Below are 19,645 nucleotides of genomic sequence, written 5' to 3'. Positions count from 1 at the left end.
ACCCATTCTCAGCTTTCATTAAGCATGAGCCAAATGTCACCACCTCCTGAAAGTGTGCTGCAAGATTCCAATATGTAGCTGCCTTCTGCTTATACTCCAGTAAACTTGTGATAAGTTCACTTTAAACCAGATTTTCTTCCCGTTCCTTGCTTCCTTACCCTCCTTTCTTTGCTCATAAGGGTTTAAATTTCACTAGCTTGCCAAAAGCATAATTATGCTTGCTGCATATAAATACCCAGTGGAGATCAGAAGAGAAGACAGAGAAAGTAATTTTTAGAATTCTAAAAAAAAATATCAAATGTAAACTGAAAGTGCCAACAGTATTGGAAGTGTGTGGGCTAGATCACTAATTTCCACTAAGGCAGGCTTCATTCAAGGGGAAAATATGGTTAAATTAGACACACTTAGGTAATGAATTCTTGCATATCCCTAATGAGCACTTCAGATTACCGGCTATTAGAATTCTAGTATACCCAACCTAAATTTGGAAGGGATGCTACCTACACAACTTTCAGGAAAAAGAACTACATTCACTTTTTAGTATATGGGCAGTTCATTTGACTGTATAATGTTGTGTGTCATAAATGCTGTCAGTTTAAATAGGATTTAACTATCTGCATACACAGAAAATACAGTCTGGATTACGTAGAGAGTCTTTGTTCTTTATGTTAATTTGTGATTCACTGAATTCCTGTGAGGCAACTTTAGCAGATTGAAATTGCAGTAGCCCCAGTGACTTTCAGCAAGCTCTGCTTGCTGATCTGTGCTTGGAAAAGAAAATAATAATTCTGCACTTAGTACATACTAATTTTAAAGTTTTCAGGACATTCCTTTATCACTTTCTGTAACCTTTGATGGACAATATGGACTGTGGGTTGGACAATGCAACCACAGACTCACAATTTAGATGATATAGAGTTACATTTTGACATAGGCTGTGTTTCTGTTTGCATGACTTAAAAAAAAAAAAAGCCTTCAGAGCACCAAGATGAAATTCATATGGTCTGATCAGAAATCCCTTGGAGTCAATGAAAAAAAAAAAAAAACAAACCCCAAAAAACTCCTGTTAATGCAAATGGGCCTTATATTAGACTGAAAACTATCTCCTTCAAAGTTCTTCTAAGCACTGCAGCTGCTAATTTTTATAGGTTATATTTTCTCTAATTCTTCTACTAAGGGTGTCTAGAACTTATCTCTTTTCTTCTACTTTGCCCTAATACCTTTCTCCTTCTGGGCTTTTGTTCTGGATCTCACTGTTAACTTCTGTACACTTCTACAGAGTTAAATCCCTATCTTTTGTCTTCAATCAACTCTTCAAAACTCACCCCTTTTATGGAGCCTTTAGGGACAGCCCATTGACTTCAAGAAATCTGAAAAACAAAGAATATACTAGGCAAATACATAATATAGTTAATTACCTTCACTGGAAAACTGTGTTTTCTCAGCACACTCAGGAATATTCTGATTTTCCATGTGATTTTTCCTTATGCCAATTTTTTATTGCATTCTGCACTAATTTTTTTTTGTTCATTGGCATTAAAGAGCTTCTACATTTAGTTTATTATCACTAACATTTTTTACATTTTTACAGAAGGTTTCTCACCTTATTTCCCTATAATGTGTGATTCACACATGAGGTTAATATATTTCTGAGTATAGAAACTCATTAGATCTTAAAAATACTCTGCCGCTAATGTAGTGCCATACTTTGTTTTTATCTGGTAGTGATGTTTTAAAAACACATAATCAAATTTATTTGAATGTCTAGCCAAAGTCAGAATGCTAACATTGCAAATAGGAATAAATTGTCCTGTAATATTTTCTGATTTTTGAACATTTGTTCTGTGTTACTTTGTGCAAGTATAATGAATCTCTTCCACTACTTGCTATGGATGAAGTGTTCAATAGGAACCCACTGACAGGTGGGTAGGAGTTCATTTTTAACCTCTCTGCATATACAAAATACTAATAAACTAGTTGAAAGCAAAATATACTTCTGTATGCTTTCTGCATGCATTAAAATTTATGCCAATCTTTCCCTTCTGTCAGGTCATGAGTGACATTTGAACAAAAATTTTTGTTTGCATGTGGCATATCTAGACTGTCTCTGGATTTCTCTTTAAAAATAAGAACAGCCTCTTCCCCACCCCCTCCTCAAGCCCACAAAGCAGAACAATTCCATAATGATGCCATTTTCAAAGCCCTTTCTGTCACCACTAGAAGGAGATACACAAGTCATTCTTTTGTTGTATAGAATTGATACTATATCTTATTTGATGGAATTTTGCATACATATAAAGGTTATTTTGTTATAAACAAAGACTTCCAGCATCTTTTTAATGGTGATTTGTTTCAAATATCAGTTGTCTATTATCACCAGGATAATAGCAAAAAATAAGGTTAGATCTTGGTTCGTGCATCTGCACCATCACAAGAAGCAAAAACTCTATGAATTTGCATTAAGATTCTTTTGTGCATATAATGCTAATTTTTTTTTCCTACTCATCCTTTGCAACTAAGGTTAAAAGTAATCAATACAGAAACAAATTATATCTAGAAATATTTGAAATTGCAGGCTCAAATTTTCCTTAGCTAAGAGCTCAAAGTTAAATACAAAGGGGTTATTAGGGATCTGCTTACTAATAACTATGATTATCCGAAATGAAAAGAGTAATTGTTATATATAAATTGCGAATCTGTCCTCACAAAACAGAATGTTTTCTCAGGACCCGTGGGCAATGCAAATATAACAGGGTAGTTGTTCTAATAAGACTTACTGAATATCTATTCCAGCAACTTTCCTTTTTTTGTCAAATTTGTGAAACCAAACACTTATCTATGGCAAAAATATAATGATAAGAAAAAGTAGGGCTGCTTGGCATAAGATAATATTACATGCAAGGTACTTGCAAGATGTTCTCTTCAAGATCAGAAAATTGTTGGTTATCATTTGGTATGTTTCAACGGGAGGTCTTTTATTTTTGTCTGGAGAGATGTTTCTCTTTACAGTTGACATCTAACTTTCACATCAAACCTTAACATGTACAAGATCAAAAGTCTGGAAAAACTTTAAATTCCTCAGTCAGCATTTTTTTATGAGCTCAGTCACAATGTTACTTTACATAGCATGGTATGTCTTTTTCACCCATTTCATTTTAGTTATTTTTCATAACCATGGAAGAATTAGTGGTGTTACTACCTTAGAAATGGAGCAGCATCAGAAAATGGGATAAATGAATGACCTGGATTAAAAGGCCTGGATATAAATGTGCAGCTTTCATTGGTCAAGAAGAAATAGAATGGGATTGTCATACTCTGCTGCTTTTCAGTTCTCAAACTTCTTTTTTTTAAGATAACAGAACTTTTTCATGCACAAGCCTTCATTTTTGATAATCTATGCAAAATCAAACCTAGAGGCAGGAGGATAATCAGCAGGCGTGCTTTGGGGAGGCAAAGGAATTGGGCTGTAAGGGACCAGTGGTAAATATTCTAAGGAAAGGGGAGTCATTGTGTTCAGTTCTTGCACAATTACACAAAGGTGCTTCACAGAACCCATTGTTTAATTTTGTTTTACTTTTTTATGCATAAATACAACATCAGAAAAAGAAAAATCATTAAAATCTTAAAATTATATGATGCTTTTTGAGCACCATAATCTCTTCTGTAATTGAAGGTCAGGTGTTTTGTTGCTTTGGTACAGTAGGACTCCATCAGGTTTGTGGCTGCATCAACAACAGCGGGTTTCCAGGGATTTATGACGACTAAAACTGGTTTTCAAACTGGATTCCCTAATTTTCTTTTCACTTTTTCTTAAACTGTTCAGAAACTATTTTAAGTAAAATTGCGTATTTCTTCTCCTGGCATTTGTCTGACCTTAAATAGTTAAAGCTTCCTGTGTGCTGGGGCGGTCAGCAGGGGTTATCCTCTCAGGGGGCACAGAGTGCCCTGTTGCCCCAGCCAGGAGCAGAGCAGCTGGAAGGTGGCAGGAGCAGCCTGAGCCCTGGGAATCAGGCTCTCCCTGGAGGCTGCATGGGACCAAGCTGGGCGTCATCCCAAGGCCTGGACTAGTGGCAGGAGAGCTGGGTACGGGAAGGCTGTTGATGCCAATGGTGGTTATGAGTAGGTGGCATCTCCTTTTCACACCATGCAGTGTTTCACTTGTGTTCCCTTTCCTGAGTGCACAGTGGCACACATCACTGAAATTGCAGTTGTGTGTGACTAAATCAAGAGACAGTGGGATGATCAGTTCCAGCTGCCATGAAATGATCTGATACCTTTTTGCCACCTCCAGAAGTCGGAAAATTGCTGTTTCCTTGCTTTTCCTTGAGGAGATGCAGTTCAGGCTGGCATTGTTACACTGCGTATTAGTAGTGCCATGTGCTGCCTGGTACTGGTCTTTGTGGAGCCTTATTCATAGTGTCATGCCCATATGTGATTTGTCAGCACTGCTTCACCACTTGTGGGGAGATGGTGGTGTGCTGTCATTAATATGCCTATTCTGGGAAAGCCAACAGAGAGCGTTTGTGGAAAAGTGCAAATAAATCAAGGAACAGATCCCTTACTTGGAACTTTGTGGCAGAACTTTGTGTGCTTTGAAATGTGACCGAAACACTCAAAAAACCCAAAAAAACAAAACCCAAAAAATCTCTAAAACTCCACAGCGTGTTACCCCTGTGCCTTCCAAAAAAAAAAAAAAATGCTGTGTTTTCTGGAACATATTGCTTTGGCAGGTCTAGAATATATGTTCTGTTCTCTGCAGCACCACTGCAGATAGTCCACTGGAAATACTTTGTTTGCCATGTGAATCATGGCCCGTAGCACGCCTTAGGGCATGGCACTTGTGGGGCTCAAGTGAGAGCCGAGTTACTGTATATGCACGGTATAGTTGCTTAAACTTTCTTCAACATAAAACACCACATTTACACATTAGACAAGCACAAAGTGGTCCATGTGGAGCTACTTTCACTTGAGGCAAAGTGTCCTTGTAGAGTTTTGAAGTGTGAAGTCAATTTTATCATTTTAAATTGTACAAATAAGCAGAAAGCAAAGTTAATTTGTATTCTTTTTCCCGTTTCAGGACAATCAAGGAGAATTTTTTTTTTTAGGAGGGCTAAGACAAATTACCCTTTTGTAAGGATGTAAGCCAGTTTCCAAAGGAATATAAAATACAATAAAGAATGCAGGGAGTTAGCCTCTCATATGAATTGAGATATGAGTACATTTATTTTGTGCTTTATTATGTGAAACATTTTGTTGCACATAATGTAGACGGCTGGAAAGGAAATAATTGTGTTGGGGTTGTGGTCTATAAAAAAAAGTGGCATGCATTTCTTTTTTTCTGGGGAAACACTAGATATTGGACATACCAGTTGCATATTTGAATATATTTCAAGATCAGTCTTACAGGTTGTATTGCATCCTACTTGAAACACTGTCATATGCAGAGGGATAGTGCAGTATGAAATTTATCACTTTACCATACAGGTTTTGGGGCATGTGTGCTGTTCCCATGAGTTTTTAAAAACTTTTTCACATCCTATGATCTAGTTATTTTAATTCAAAATTGGGGGCTTTTTTCATCCCTGAGGAGGCTTCCAAAAATGCTCACCAAAACATAGTAAACAATTTGAATTATTTGGGTTTGATGATTGAGTTGGAAGTATTCCCAGTGTGCAGTGGCAGATCTAAGAAGATTGATTCATGAACATAAGCAGTAATTCAGAGACTTGTGGTCCTTTGAGCTTTTAAGGCACTATGACTTGTGGAGGATTAAAACTAAAGTCTCTCCATGGAAGGCATTGGAATTACATCTTAGAATGAAGCCACCACATCCTAGTCCCCATACTAAAACTCAGTAAGCTGAGAGTAAAATGCCTGCTGGAGCAACCGAGGAGTACTTATTTTTTGCTGTGACTACGAAAGCTTTGGCAATTGCCTTTCCAAACCTAGAATGTCTGGGTTTCATGGAGAGCTTGGGATTGCCTAGCGAGGGGTGGTCTCTACAGCTGCCTGAACCTGAATAGACAGGCCAATCTAAAAATCAGCCTCTCTAGCATGTAGTTCACTGTGTGTTAAGCCCCCATTTTAATTTACAGTCCATAATATAGTTTCTCTGGCAGAGATTCATAAATCTCCATTTCACCGGAACGACTGCTGCATTATAATGGCGCTTTCCCTGGTGCTGCCTCTATCTCCACGACGCCTGCCTTTTAGGACACGCAGCATTCAGCAGTAGCAATGTCACCTGATGCCAGTTCTCACAGATGCCTAGTGTTATTGAAAATGCATTGATACCTCACATTGCCATTCAGGGCCATGGTCATTAAAATTTCATCATGTAAACCCTGCTGTCTTCACCAAAGAGGAATTGAGAGCCATAGCAGAGGACGATCATGCATTTTATCGGAATCTTCTGAAAGGAAAAAAAACCAGCAGGCTCAGAGCAGAAAGAAACCAAGATTGCATTCACTTTAATTTAAATATAATATAATAAAATGTCAAAACCCGTGAAATTGACATTTATCTACTGTAGTTCATTTTAACTTTTTCCCCAGAGTGGCTCAGTGTCCCATGGCTGCACAACAGTTCAAACCAGTTGCACATGATGTGATTTTCATATGCTTTTCCTGCAGGGCAGATATTCATCAAAGCATGCAACAGACAGCTAAAGCAAAAGGCAGCAAGCTATAGATTATCACATTGATATTTTAGGGGTCAGACTGCCAGATCACTAGATTTTGAGGCTGGACCTTTGTGCTTTCTAGCACCGATGCAGATAAAAACAGGCAGGCATATAACTAAGCAGAGAATTCTGCAGGTATGAAAATGAAGAAATTTCCATTAAAAAAAAAAAGAAAAAAAACCGTGCCATTTATTGGCCAAAATGTTTTAATATGTTATTAGCAAAGCCTCACAAGAAATAAGTTTCTACTTGTTGTGGTTTTGTTTTGCTTTTTCTTAAAATTGTACTTGTGTATGTGTGGTTTCCTTTTCAGTTAGAAATAAAAAGAAATTAGAGCAAGAAGATTATAGAATTAATTAATTTTTAAAAATATATAGGAAATATTTATAAAATACCTACACTGGGTTAACTAGGAAATACACGAAAAAGGTGAATTTGAGGTGTTTTCTGAAGTGGTAACTCCTTTTATATTTTCTTATTGGCTTAAGCTAGCTGGTATGCAGAAATTGCACTTCACTCCTACTGAAGACAGAGTCTTTCTGAGCTTCTCTGCACCTTTTGTATTAAGATCTAGTTCCCCCAGAAGAAATACTAAGAATATAACAATTTGAATTCACAGCCTGTTGAAAACTTTAGATTCACTAGTTTGCCCCTAAAGAGAAGTAAGATCTATAACCAAAAGTTTCTAGTCCATGTAATTGTTCCTTAAATGAATAAGGATAAAGACAAAACCACATCTCCTGCAGGTAAAAAAGTACTTCTGTTCTCATGTTTCATGCATAATGTGAACTATTTTAGTGGTAGGTGGACTTCAATGAGTAATGAATTCAGGAAAGGCAAACCCAATTTTCCTACAAGACTAGTATCTAGCTGTTCTCGATTTAAAAGTAAAAAGGGGGACTTTTTTCCTGTAAAGCATTAGTACTAGTGCCAAACACTTCAAAGATACTTGAAAGAAGCAGATGTTTCCATTACTTAATGAAATAAAGGAGCAAAAAAAAAAAGATTTTTCTAATTGAGAAGTAATGTTCATTCCTAGCAGGTATTGTAGCTTCTAGCCACCAGTGGGTATTGTATAAATGTTACTTCTGGATTTTTTTCTTATTTTTTAAAGAATCATCAGCTTTAGATCAGGTGGCTAACGAGCAAAAGTACTTATTATCACCATGATTTCATTTCATTTAGGAGCTAAAAATGTTTATTTCAGTGGTTGGCTTATCTTCACTTTCTTTTATAAATGAGGGCAATTTTGTTTATTTCTGGTCAGGCTAACTTTGATTTCATAGAATATTGGCTCGTCCCAAGATTTTTAGTAACTGAAGCCGCAATTTACTTCAGGGAAGGTCTAGTTTAACAATGACAAAATGTTTTTAGATGACACAGAAGCAAAGATATGTTGATGTTCAAAAAAAGAAAAATTACTGTCCTCTATGAACAAGTTTATATTCTGAGCTACAAGGGTCTATTTCTTTCCTATTTTTTTTACAAGTGTGTTTCTACTTGTGCTGGAGACACTTGCACTTTCACAATTTTTTTGAAACTCTCAAAAGAGGAGGTGAATGGTAAAAAGAACTGTGATGCAGCCATCTGTGAAAGGAGGAACTGATTTGTCCTGTGTGAAAATCTCCACAGCTTCATCTTTGTCCACCCTTGTTTTCGTTCTCAGTCCCTCTGAGAAAGGAGGATGTCGGGTTGGAGAAGCTTTAGAGTAACTGCTGTTCTTCTTTGAGGACCTGCTTCTGGCATTGTTTCAGACCACTGATATTATTCCTATGGATTCAAGTGCATTAGAAAGAAATAAACAAGGGATTTTGCATGAAAGATTTCTGTTTACTTTTTGTCTTTTGATGTACTTTATGATCTAGCTTTTTATATGGATAGTAATCATCTCAGTGAGTATTATCAGGTACTTAGGGAAAAATAGCAAGTTGCTCTTACCTACTAAAAGTATCTTCTATCCTTTCTGAATATGAAGAAACTGCAAGAACTTCTACCAAATGCCTACTTGTTATAAAAATCAGCTAGATAATTAAATATTAAAATATTATTAGTATTTGTGGACAGGGTTGTGATCAAGTGTTTTAAATCTAAAATTTGAAAATATAAAATATTTTGAAGCTGCTCAAGTTGCTTAGTTGCTTTCCAAATAATTAGAATATTATTTTTCTTGCTTCTGCTTGTAGGAATGTTTAATATACTTGTAGCTGAAGTCTGCTTCCTACAAAAAAAAAAAAAAGATATGCCCTATTTTTGAATGCATATAACCTTTTGAAACTTGTAACTTGATGAAATCTGTTTGGACTTGTTTTCATGGATCTAGCAAAAGAGAACTCTGTGATCTCAGTTCTCTTTCTTTGCTTAATACCAGGTTGTAGGTCAAAGCCTTCATGAAGCTCTTCAAAGAAAGTACCAGAAGAATTCCCATTATGAGTAGTAGCTAAATGACTTGGGTTTAAATTGTGTCCTTTTCAAAAAGAATAAAAAACCAGTTGCACTGAAATATTGAAATTAAGTCAACACAACACATCAGTATAAAAAGCCAGTATCATTCAGATAAAAGGCATAATTTTGATTTCATGTTGTATGAGTTGCACTGAAGGGTAAGCAAATGAGAACACAGCTCCCCCTACATTCAAGAAAATTTGGCAGCTTTCACTAAGGGCATTTCTACCAGCTGTCATCTTTATATTATTATTTCTTGAATTCCTTCAGCTGTGGGAAATATGATGAATAAGAGCAGTCTCATAATGTATATTGATCATCCAAGTATTAATCTCCGCAAGCAACATTTACCAGTCGCTTAGCACTTTTCATTTCTTTAAATATGAAAGCACTTTTAAAAGGCTGATTTAGTCTGTATTTTCCATTTTGTCTATGGAGGAAACAAATCAGGGCACAGCTAAGTGACTCTCCCCAGTCATGACCTCAAAAGGGCGAGTGAAGTGGCTTGAACCCTCATGTTCCTTGGGCTGAAAGGGGAGACAAATTTCGCCAATTCCTTCAACTTTGGCTGTGCCTGCTATTTCTGTAAAAGCATCTTTTGTGAAAATGCTTCTCTCTATATTTATTCTCTAAAAATAACAACCTCTTCCATGTTTGTTCTATCTCAGTTTTTTCACCTCTACCCGTCTTCATGCCATTTATAGGCTTGGAAAACACAAGCACACAGACATCCATGTAGATTTTGAGGGCTCAGTATGAGGTTCTCTTGTTGCTCCTCTTGATCATGGTGTACTGTCAATCTTAGGAAAAAATGTTTGTAGGGAAGTCTAGTTCAGCACTTCAGCTTTAACAGATGTAGTACTTCATTTTTATCTCTTTCTGACAGTACTCTAGCAGGAGTTTTCCAGGGGTCTGGGACAATGTTTTGTGCAAGATAAGATAATACAGTGCACACATGCTGATTCCTAAAAGTGTGCTCTCTAGCATTCCACGTTGATAGCACAGCAAGTAAACAACAATAACTACCTCTCTGGCACACACATCCGCAGCTATCGCCGAGGGACACTGCCATCCAAAACCTTTTCTTCCATGCAGTGCTGCACAGCTGGGCATGGGCACTGTGATTTATGGTCCACTGACTGCAGCTTCAGCTAGCCTTCTCTGAAGCAGATTTTGCTTTTAAAACGGCCAGTCTCTGCTTTATTCTTTGTTTGAAAAAAGAAATCAACTGAGTTTTCCAGTAGATTTGTAAAGTTCCAAAACCTTTTGTTTCAGTGACAAATACTTCATCCATAGAAACCTTTTACATGTCAGGATGGAACCATCCCCAGGCTGATTTAAAGGCAGAAGACAGAAATGGGCCACTCCAGGCTTCCTCTAAATAGTTTAGATGAGAACAATGAGCTAACAGTTCCATGCAGGTTTCAGAGGCAGCTGAATTTGCTGGATTGCTGAGTCACTGAAAAGCTGTAGCATGAATGAAACAATAATTTCTTTCAATTAGAAACCCATGGAGGCAGGAATATACTTCAGCTATCATGGAGGTAAAGTGGAAGTTCGGCTCCATTTTGGTGATGTATTCCGCCACTGCAGTAGGGCAAGCAGCGGACAATGGAACTGTGCATCTGCTTAGAGACGCCAAACTTTTCCTTTCCTTTTTCTTTCTTCCTTTCAGTATTTCCTAACTATTTTTTGTAAATTCATTTTACTGTTGGCTGACTGTCACTGGGTCACCATAGCAACAACCTCCGGTAGCAGCAGGTCTGGGCTGCCCAATGTGAGCATCTTCACATTTGAGCCTTGCCAAGGCTAGTTTTTAATCCAGGGTTATATATTGGCTCAACACAGTAAGATTGTTTTTTCCCACTTTAGCTGTCTGCCTTGCTCTTCCTGATTTGGTTCCTTCTCTTTCCTAATTTATCTTTTGGGCAATCTGGTATTAATTTTCATTCTTCAATCTTTTTGATTATTTTGGAGGACTGGTCAGCTTTAAATATCTTTTAACAAAATAACATACAACACAAATGAATTAAAGAATCTCTTTTTAAACTATAATTCATAATTAAAAAGAAGGATTTGAGATAATCTTGTTCTTAGGACAAATATTTACAGTGTATTAGAAAAAAAAATTACTTGCAAGCGTTTTAGATGCTTTTCATGGGATAGCAATAGTGAGTTTTTTCTAGGGTAGCATGAAGAGAAATACGTTTAATGGAAGTGTGTTTGGAGACAAGCAATGAGTATGGAATAGGTGTGAATGATGCAGCACTTAATGGCAACATAACAGTGTTTGAAAATTTTTTAAACCCCTATACTCTGACCATAAAACAGCATCTAATGGCAGTTGAAACCTTGCTGTAAAGAAACTGTAGCAAAGTGGTTAAGAGTGCTTGGTTGGGAAATGAGAGCTGAAAGAGAAAACTGCAGTGCAGTGATTGGTTTGATTTGCTGAATAAATTGCTATGTTCAGATTCAATTTGTATCAATAAGGAAAGCACTGTACACCTGCAGAGCCTGTCACATTTGGTATCCAAAATTCTGACACAGCTAGTCTTAAACAATCTTTTTACTGTTGTCAATAATGAAAGCCAAAAAAACCTCAAAGCACCCCAACAAAAACACCTGACCTCTAAACTTGGAGTATTTGCATTTTTATTCCATATATGTGAAAAAAGTGAGCAATGTTTCTTTGGGGTATTTCCTTAAGGAAACATAATACTTTTAATAAATGTATGGAATATTGCACTATTCTCAATGGATTATTTTAAAAGTAGCCAAGGGGTACTGTTCATTCAGTGGAAGGGTTTCTCTTTATTAAACCTGACTGAAAGCTAGAAGCATTATACGCTGTCTCCTTAATACAGTGGAAATTGCACTTAGATAATTTGCAACTATGATACAAAATGAACAAATGTGTAGGCTTTTACATTTGCACCCCATCCACTGATGTTAATCCTTGTCTGTAATCCCTGTAGCATTTCAGAATGGAAAACAGCTGGTTTCTAGGGAGTGCTTTTCACGTAGTTTTGGGTTTTGCTTTGTTTTGGTTTTTTTTAGGGTATGGGGGGGATCCAAAACTCTTTGGATTTGTTTTGCAATGACCAAATCACTCAAAATCTAAATTCTACATATTTGGTGGGTACTTGGGGTTGTTGTTGTTGTTGTTTTTTGGGGCTTTTGTTTGTTTGTTTGTTTTGGTGGTGGTTGTGGTTGATTTTGTTTTGTTTTGTTTTGGGGTTTTTTTTGAGTTAGGAAAATCCCTGCAGATTTTTTTTTTTTTTTTTTGGAGTTCAAACTACTGTGATGGGGTTTTGCAGGAGAAATAGAACTGAACAATTATAAATTATTGATAGAGAATATTATTTCTGAAGAAAGGGGGAGGATTAATAATAAGAGAAAGTACAATGGCCTCCAAGGTGTAGAAGTTGTTTTAGACCCCACCTAGTAGATTCTAAGGAAACTTGTCATGTATTTATAAAATGGCAGACTTGACTGAAAAGCTTAGTTCAATATTTTCTCTGAGGGAATTCCACTGATTTCTAGGAGAATACAAAGATTGTAAATTAATAATTTCTTTGAGAAAGTGTGGTGATTTGATGCTGAGTACCCTTTGTCCTGACTCTTCAAGCTGCTATGTTCATACCTGATTTTAGTCAGAATCCTGCAGATCCTTTCTGATGGTAAACATGCATCTTTTTGCACAGCCCAGCACTAAGTACAGACTTAGAAATACTGCTTCTTAATTACAATTCTTGTTTGTGACCTTGGGGTCAAACTACTTTTTGAAAAAATGCCTACATGCCAAATTTTAAAGTGTGTTTTGCACTTGCAAGCCAAAAGACTTATGGTCAGTTCTATGAACTCCTTTTCATTTTTCCTTAATATTAGTTTAACACACTAATGTTTAATCAAAGTGTTTGATATTTAAATGTTAAACATAGCTATTTTCCTCTGGACACCTAAACCAATATTAAAACAGAGTAAACATGACCAACTTATTTAATTACTGTTAATCATCTAGGCAAATTTCAAGACTGAAAAATCAGCAGTTACTACACATTTAACAGAAATGTGATTCTAATTTTTTTTTTTTTTGTATTTTTACCATGTGAACTTAAAATATTTGGTGCTGCTGGAGACTTCTTCAATAGCTAATTTCTTTACACTGGAGAGATGTTTCTTGTCAGGATGAAAACTGTGCTGACTTTTTGATGACTCACTCAAAGAAGGTCTCCTTCCTCGTATAGACAGGAGTTAAAATTCAGTGGTCAGAAGCATATGTCCAGTTTGGAATACATATCACCAAGTATTCTGGAATAATTTTTTCAAGACATGTATCCTTGTCCTATATCTAATGCAAGACCTTCATATTATAAGTTAGTCCTCAAAAATATTCAAAATATTTGAGAAAATTTTTCATAAAAAATTGTATTTCCATGCAATATATATATATTTACATATATATATTAAAGTCCATATGTAATGATATGAATTTACTGGATCTTTTTCATTTTGGTGGGAAAAATACCACTAATAACAAAAAAAAAAAAAAAAAAAAAGAAAGATGAGTGAACAAAAAAAAAAAAAAGGAAAAAGCAAGCTTACTTTTCAGTGGTGGATCAAATGCAGAAGGCAGTTAAAAAGAGAAAAAAGTGGTAGTTAGGGGAAGACCTTGACAGTGGAACTGACTGGTCTGTTAAGCAGGGTTAAATTAATTAATTTTTTTATTTGACCTTGATCTCTAAGTTTGCTCACAGACCTAGTTAAATTGATAGCTAGGATGGCTCACCACACTTCCTTAGGGCTGCACAGAAGGAGCCATTAAGTACTTTTTCTTGTAGTCACTGCTGGAAACAGTAGAAACTGTGCTACAAAGTGTTTGGCTGTATGGCAGAACTTGTACCTACCCACCTGAAGAAATGAAACCTATTTCTAAAACACAGATTCAGAGGCCAGTGGATTTATTGGCTGCAGCTGTGAAGGTGAGTGGCTAAAAGCACAATCAGTAGTCATGGCCATTCAGCTATGAAGATGCCAAAAAAATCCACCAATATATAAAAAATACAAAAAAAATCATCAAGATTTTGCTGTGTTCTAGGGTTGAGTTTTTATTGCAGTTAGTGTTTTATTTCTGACCATGAAAGCTGTATTTTGTGTACAATTTTCAGGCAAAGTCAGATGTCCTGACATTTACTGTAAGTAAACAAGAATATGTGAAGGAAATTTTCTATGATTCCTTTGTTTATCCTAACAGAAACAGCAAGTAAGTTCTCCACCAATGGCAAGATGTTGAGATAAAATATGCACAATGGCATTAATTGTTGCAGTGTATGAAAAAGTAGGTGGACTGTTGTACTTGTGCCATGTTTCAAAGGCATGATTTTTTCTCACATAGTATTTAATGCATCATTTTGTTATAAATTCCATGCATATTCATTCAGCCCTTGCAATACTCAGAGAGGTTTGCCTCAGTTCCTGTCCAATTTCTGCCACTTTATAGAAATATTTGAAGCACTTTAGCCCAAAGGGATTTGGTCTTGTGGCACCTGTGTGTGCTGATTTTGTCATTTTATGCATTTATGTTCTTGAGAGATGAACTGCTCCCTGTTTCCTCTACTTCTATGGAGCTTTGCTCCTTTCATTTATATTGTTAATGAAAGTAAGGAATCTCTTCCTACACAGCTTTGTTGACTCTCAAGCTTTTGAATGGAGGAAGCAAGTCCTGACTTTTGATTTCTTTTTGGTTTAGAACAAACAGGTAAGAAGCATTGAGTTGCTGAACAAAAGAGATCAGACTTAGATGATGATGCAAATGATGATTCAGAAGAGGTTTTAAAAGCAGTGCCAATAAATATGATCATAAGCCATACCTACTCAGCTATTTCTCTATCTGTTGGCACAGCTCTGTATGTGTTTGCTACCCAAAGCCATTAAGCTATTTGTTTGCAATGAAGATGGTTATGCCAAATGCCTGAAACAGAATTACTATGCTAGTCATGCCAATATTCCTCGGTGTGCAGAGACAGAAAGCTTCCTGAGGCTGTGGCTTGTTGATAGGTATGTAAAGACCTACATAGTCAAGAAGAAATTGAGAGGATGTTCAAGGATCTTCCTGTTTTTCTGGATTGCAAGGAAAAAGGATAAATACTGAATAACAGCTAAACAAGTTTAGCAGTAGGAGACAAGAGGCTTTTTCAGCCATGTGACAAACATTTGCCTTATTCATGCATCATAAATCTGCAGCTTGTTGTCGGTTTTTCCTTAGTCTTCCGGTACAGAGCCCTCGAGCGTACACACACTACTTGTTCTTGGAAATATATTAAAATAATAACTGTGATTCAGTTTGAGGTAAATAGAAAGGGAGGGACTTCTAATTTGGAGTGGCTAGATAAGTACTGTTCATGACTTTACATTTATTTGCTCCTTTCAAAGATATTCCACATATACCCCCCCCCCCTCCCCTTCCCCACCAAGGTCCTACCCTTTGTGTGCTGCTTTTCATTTAAAAACTAGATAAAGCAAATTACATTGCAGGGAGTTTATGAACAGCAACTTTTGAGGCCTGATTTGCTCCTGTCTTTCTTTAACACAGAGTAATACCAAAAAAATGGTAAAATTTACATTGCCAAAGTGTAAAGTGTTAAAAAAACCCAAAAAGGTAATTTATTAAGAGAGATGCCTGTTGTAGAGACTGGGACTCGTGCTGGAGGGAGTTTACTTTAGATTATTCCTTAAAATGACATTTCAACACATCTGGCAGGAGAATTGGTGAGCTTTCTGAGGTAGATGGCTGACACCTGTGAGAGGGGTGCTGTTTGCTCCCTGTATTGAGTTTATGGGGCAAAGTTTTGATAGTGGGGGCAGCTACAGTGGCAGCTTCAGTGAAAAGCTTCAAGAAACTTTCCCTATGTCCTATGGAGTCAATGCCAGCCAGGTTCAGGATGGACTCACTGCTGATTAAAGGCCAAACACATCACTGATGGTGGTAGCACCTCTGTGATAATGCATTTAAGAAGGGTAAAAAGTTACTGTGTTGCTGTACACAGTGAAGACCAAGTTGAGGCAGCTGTGCCCCTGCAGCCCACGGTGAACCCAGAATGCCAGAGCAGGCAGATGCCCCAAGGAAGCTGTGACCTCGTGCTGGAGGAGGCTCTTGGCTCCTGTGGACCCATGGAGAGACAGGAGCCCATGCTGGAGCAGGTTTGCTGGCAGGACTTGTGGCCTGTCCCATGGGGGTCCTGTGCTGGCAACCTATTCTGAGGGACTTCACCCTGTGGAAATGACCCATGCTGGAGCAGGTGCTGAAGAGCTGCATCCTGTGGGAGTTGTTCCCACAGGAGAATTTCATGGAGGACTGTCTCTTATGGGATAGATACCATGTGGAGCAGGGGAAGAGTGTGAGGTGCTCTCCCTCTGAGGGAGAAGCACTGACCTCAGCCCTCATTAGGAGGACATAGAGATTAGGGTATAAAGGAAGGAGGTGAGGAAGGAAGGTGATGCTAAGATTTGGGTTTACTTCTCATTATCCAGCTCTCATTTGACTGGCGATGAATTTGGTTAATTTCCCCAACTCTAGTCTGTCCTGCCTGTATTTGTTGAGTGATCTCTTGCTGTCCTTATCTTAACCCATGAGCTTTTCATTTATATTTTCTTTCACCTGTCCAGATGAAGAGGGGAGTGATAGAGCAGCTTTTGTGGGTACCTGGTGTCCTGACAGTGTCAACCCACCACATGCTCACATTTTTTTGATTTGGAAGTGCTTGGCTTTCCTCTAAGTTCTGCCCACTTACACCAATAGCATCACTGCTGTGCAAAATTCCAGCTGCAGGTTTTTGTCACAGAGATTTTGCATTGTCACTTGGTAATTCTCATTGACTTCCTAAAGAACTCATTTGCAATACAGAGTCATTCTAGGTACAATTACAATTATTTGATTGGTTATTATTTCAATCAGATCACATATTGCATAACACAGGAAATTGAAAAGGTTTCATAAACACCTGTTCCAAATTGTGGCTTTATGGGTGAAATTTAGAATGACAATACTTTTAACCATGAATTTTTTTTTTCCTTTTTTTGTGTTTTTTTTTTTTTTTTTTTTTTTTTTTTTTTTTTTTTGTGGCTTTGTTTCTTTCTTTTTTGTGTTTCTTTTTTTTACCTCTTCTTTTTTTTATGAGATGAGACTCTTTGTTGGAATCATTCTCAATTCTCATTAAATATGTAGGATTTAAATATAAATTTGAAATAGAGATTAGTTTATTTTTATCAATATTAGGGAATCTCAGATGCTGACAACCAGATTTCTTTTCTGTTACATCATTTTTTTAGGTTTTTCTTTTATTTAACTCCATATCTTTAATTGCCAGATAGCATTTTTTGTGATGATGAGTGATGAAAACAGTGAGTCCCACTAGTGGCCACTACCTACAGCTGGTGCCCAGTTCACATTCTAATCACCACCCTAGCAAGTGGTGGCTTGTGTTCATTTATGTAAAATTGCCATTGTATTTCAGATTTTGTATTCTAGTAAGATATGCTTCTTTAGAGAATTTTTAGAATAAGAGTCACAAAATCTTGTGTTTAAAAAAAAAAGGGAGAAGCTTTTAAAGTTTTTTTTAAAGCAACTCTTTTCAGAGTGAAAGCAAACCACACACACATCAAGAAAGCAGAGTATGATAGACATTAAGAAAAACACATACTATTTCTCTATTTTTTTAACAGATAGTTTGAAAATGTCATAAAAAGGCTATGTTGTTCTTTTCATATTACCTAGAAAATCTCAGCAATGCCTAGACAGCAGGAAGAAAATATTCATGGATTGTTATGTTATAGTCACAGTTCTTCTCATTTCCCAAAATGCACAGCTACTGTGTCATTTTAAGATTTAGAAGTCACTGCATTTATGTTTTAATGATCAATGGCAGCTCTTGATCTGAGTCATTAATGAGATTTTGACTGCATCTGCATTTAAAACTTGTGTTTTCTGCAATGGAGAAAGTATGCTTGGAAAATGAGATTTCTGTCATGGTAATAAAAAGTTTTACATGCTCAAGCTGAGAGGATTCACTCTCAGGAGTCCTTTCCTCTACCCTATGGAAGGTTACACAGTAAAATTTTCTGTTGAATGGGGAGGGCAGAGGGAGAGCTCTTGCTACTATTTCCAATGGAGCCCTTTGTTCTACAGGCACATGGGAAATGACCCCTACTTAAATGAAGGGGCCATTCTTCTTCTTCTTCTATGTTGAGAGTAAAGTAGTAGGAAAAGTGTCCTCAAAGTGAAATGTGATTTTGTACCTCAATTATTTATTAAAATGCTTTTACTTTCTTTGAGGGCAGCAGAACACCTTGAGAATGACAGATTGAGTGCGTATGGTATCACTTGGGGGATGTTTAATATATTGCCATAGATATTTGGGTACAGGTAAACTACTTTTAAAAATAGCAAATCATGGCCTTCCCAAATAACACCTGAATTGTAATTCTGTTCCTTAAAATTATTTCTTATAATTGTTTTTGTATTATAATTTTTTTTAAGTTTGTGAGTATCTGTGGGTATTTTTATCAGTAATAACTTGCTTACAGGTTAGAGGAGAGAAGTATAAATATTTTTCATGCTAAAGAGATAAATTCTTAACAGGGTTTGTCTTTTTGCATGCTGCTTTCTCTGATGTATGCATTTCATTAATCTTTCTATACTTTCACTTTGAGATTTTTTCTGTCTACTTCATATTCTTGTGAAGTTCTTCTGGTTAATTTCTCTTTGGCAATAGGCTAAATTTAAATTCCCAATACAACAAAAAGACAGAGCATTCCAAATTACAAGTTGGTGAATATATTAAAAAAACCCAGAGTGAATGATGATTGTTTTATTGTAAAAGTGTTTCAATGTTGTATTTAGACCTGTTGAAAAAGGAGTTGTTATAGGTGTCTCACTGATTCCTTTATAGAGCCACATGTTTTTTCAGGGGATCACTACATATAGTCTAGATAGACCAACAGCTGTTGCAAAGCCAAAATACTGCCCATTAGGACATTAGAGAAGTAGCTTGGAACAGCTATAGATTATTTTCAGAATGTTGGGACCAGCCTAGCACTTCAAATGCCTCACTTGAATGAAAACCAAATCTGTAAACTGCCCAAGACATTTGAAGACATTGGTAGAGAAGTAGCACACAGCAAAATAACCAATCAACTAAATGCTAATATTTTCTTTTGGACAACATATGCATGCTACTGGTTTCTGTTAAGGCCAAGAGTCACAATACTAACCACTGTTTTGAAAAAGATTGTTAAAAATGTATGAAGTTATGAATAAAGTTTGTCCTGTAGGCTATTCATTATTTGGAGTTAACTGTATGGGAATTTGGTTGGCATGAACAATTTAATAGAAGATACTACTTCTAATTTGGCCATAGTAATTAAGGAGAATTTGAGATAAGGCTGACAAGATCAATAACATCTTTTTATTTTCTCTGTCAAAAATTGTCCACTACTGATTAAAATTATTTCTCAGCCCCGTTT

General features: G+C 36.6%; 1 protein-coding gene across 6 annotated transcripts in view; it reads left to right on the top strand.

Moving 5' to 3' along the window:
* Positions 1–19,645, top strand: part of PCDH9 (protocadherin 9) — a 671,446-nt gene that overhangs the window by 148,633 nt on the left and 503,168 nt on the right. The gene's annotated exons all lie outside the window — the stretch shown is intronic.

Source organism: Melozone crissalis, unplaced genomic scaffold, assembly GCF_028551555.1.
Source record: "Melozone crissalis strain CALT ecotype California unplaced genomic scaffold, PUWL_Pcris_2 ptg000013l_1, whole genome shotgun sequence".
NCBI classification, from domain to species: Eukaryota; Metazoa; Chordata; class Aves; order Passeriformes; family Passerellidae; genus Melozone; species Melozone crissalis.
Note: the sequence above shows the minus strand (reverse complement) of the source record. Positions and strands in the feature narration are given on the sequence as shown.